The following is a 3,183-nucleotide window of genomic DNA, read 5'->3' as shown; positions in this document are numbered from 1 at the left end:
GGGAACAAGAAAAGCATGATGGTAACTTCACTGTTACTTAGTGACAGTGTGGAAACTTGTAGCAGGAAAGAATGTTTTTAAATCTTGTAACTATGAAGTCTAGCAAGTTTTTTGTTTTTTCAGTTGTGGACATAAATAAAGCTCAGCCTGTTGCAGTGCATGATATTGCAGAAGGAAATGAATTTCTGGGTGAAGTCTTTGAAATGGAATTGTTTCCACTGACTCTTAATGGGCCATTGTTGATAGTAAACTTTCTTCTGAGGGAAGTGTTGGTACCTAATGGCCAAAATCTTTCAAATGTCTATAAATCCACTGGCCTTGCTTCAGAAAGACCCAGTGTGGATAGATTTGAAAAGATTTCAAATGAAATAAAAATTTTTAGGGAGTTTAAACAGCCCTATAAGCTTAACCAGTTGAGGGGGAGGGGGCGCAGTGTTGATTCTTTAACTAAGCAGCCTGTGACTCAGATAGTGAGGAAGATCTGGTTACTGGCTTTTTCCCCCAGAGCAGAACAGCCTTATAACAGAATTCACAAGGATGCAGGAGAGAGCAGGCAAACTCTCATCTCTAGATATTTTGGATATGACTTAGTGGACTTGACATCTGAGTCCATGTGGAAACAAAGGTTGGTAATGCCTCTCGTGCTGGTGTGCACATCGTGTAAGCAGTTTTGCCAGCAAAACTGATGTCAGCCTTGGGGGGGGGGGGGGGGTCATACCCATGACTGACAAAACTTTTACTGACAAGTGGTGGTGTAGACAAAGCGTCTGTTCATTACCCAATCCAATGGCTAAACACTGACAAATTGTTTAAACTAATTACACTAAATGAAATGAAGGCAGAGAAATATCAGTCTTTCTTATCTTGGCTGCCCTTGTATAAATTCTTAATATGATCACTTATTTACCAACAGTTGTGCTACAATTAGCACAACTATGGTAACCTTTTAAAACACTATTTTCACTAAGCTAGGTAAGTTATACACTTCAGATTTATAGGTAACTTAATACCTGAGTAAATGTTACTGGTGTGGTGAACAAGTGACTAGATGTTCTAAATGGAACCATGTAAGGAAATGTGTAACTCAGTAAAACTGTAACTATGGCTTTGACTTCCTAAGGGAGTTAAGTGCTCAAAACCCACTGAATTTCAATGGCCTGAGGATCTAACACCCTCAGACTCCCTTGGAAATCCTAGTCTATATGTATAACTGAGATATTAAGCCAGTTTCTTTCGTGAAAACTCCTTGCCCAACTTTATTTCACTTAACTCTTCATGTGCTCAGGTGGGGTGTGGCTTAGAAACCCCAGACACGTACAATTGCTGGTAAAGTAGATTCATCCCAGTGAAAACATACAGGGAGCAAAATGTATAATGCTTGTTGGTCCATGCTCTTCCTTGTATGTTATGCAGTCGCAAGGTCTGGTCTAGGCCCAGCCAGTAACCAGTCTCCAAGGGTGACCCCTTCTAGTGTGCCAGACCCTAAGCACTCACATGGGCCTGCCCCTGTGGAACTAAGTACTCAAGACTGGGCCTTCTTTCATTGCTTCCTGCAGCAAATCTAGCCAAGCCAAACTACTGCAGGAGACTTGTATTGTGCCACTTTGGGGCACAATGGTGGGGGGTGGTGGTGTGGTTTTCTTTTTTGTTTACAATAACACATTGTCTATGCCAGGTGACTTAAACAGTTAGGAAAGGCAGCCTATAACAATCTTGTAACCCTTAGGTTAGCACAGAGAGGCAGAAATTAAGCTATATACCTCCCTGGTCAAACCAGTGCCATGAGGACCCAGCCAAGCTGTGATGGACTCTATCTCTGGCATGCATGCACTCTCTTCTCGCCCTCTGACCCCATTCCCTCTTGTGTTCCCCAGGTCTGGGCTCCTGAGTCTCTCCAAAAAGTTCTTTTCTTCAAGTCACCTGACACCTTGTTCTCCATTTGAAGTCACAAGTTCAACTTACTGGGGCTTCCTGGTGTTTAGATGTTTGTGCTCAGTCATTGAGGTGTCTTGGTCTTGCAGGATGTTCTGATTTGATTTTTGGGGTTGGCTTGAGCCAGTCTTTAATGACCTAGCTCTTCCACTCAGACCACCAGGTGACACACCTTCGTTCTTCCTATGCTGTTTGAGCAGGAGACTTAAACGTTTTTTACAATGCAAAGTGCAGAAGGAAACCGAGACACAGAGGCTTCATAACAGATATTTCAGAGAATTCCCATATTGTCACACCTTATCTCCCATGCTAGTGGCTTGACTGTCGTCCTGTCTCAACTCCTGTAAGAATTTCCTGCTGGGATAAGAGTCTAGCATACTATAGATTGGCCATGGTGCAGTAGCCATACAATATATTTTGACGAGTTGTTCTGATGCAGCAAAGTGATTCAGAGCTGCTACTACCCTCTTCCCTCAGCCCCACAGTTCAGCAGACTCTGCTTCAGACTAGCTAGAGGAAAGCAACCAGCCCTTAACCTAAAATTCAGATAAATGGGTTTTTATGCTATCAGTGGTGCTTTATATTGACAACTTTAAAGTTGTTGCAATGTCTTGCATGATAAAAATATATATATAATAGATAGTATGGAGAACTATGACTCTTAAAGGAGTTAACAGGATTGTGTTTTCCTCCTTTTTATAGGATGATTTTCTTCTGAGCAAATAAAGCCCAACCCAAATATCCTGAGTTTGAGGCCTATGTACTGACTAATGCCAGCTCAAGTAAAACTGACCCTTCTAGCATTAGGTTAATGTAGATGCACAAACTCGACCTTTAAGACAAAATAGCAATACATTCACTTAATGCTGACTATGAAACCCACTCAGGAAGAAGGCAGCTACTAAACTGTCATTATTACAAAAATGAATTGTGCACACTTCGTGTTCAAATGTAATGGATGCTTTGCATGCAAGGGCTCTCTTGACTGCCTAAGGTACAGTAACTGTTGCTGTGACCACATCACAGCTGCTGTGAACATGTTCCAGGCAGGAAAAAGGAAACTAGCCAGCATCCTCTAAGAAACTAATTGCATGTGCTTGTGTTGCAGGGGGGAGGAGGAACAAACACATGATCAGCCTTTCCATATAAGGAGAAATGTGGGGTGATGGGTTACTTCCAATTGCAATGCAGAGAACACATGACATAAGATGCTATCACTCTTCCTGGTGGGCACTAGTTTAAAAATAAAGG

This window comes from Chelonoidis abingdonii, chromosome 11 (assembly GCF_003597395.2).
Source record: "Chelonoidis abingdonii isolate Lonesome George chromosome 11, CheloAbing_2.0, whole genome shotgun sequence".
NCBI classification, from domain to species: Eukaryota; Metazoa; Chordata; order Testudines; family Testudinidae; genus Chelonoidis; species Chelonoidis abingdonii.
This window is presented reverse-complemented; position numbering follows the sequence as displayed.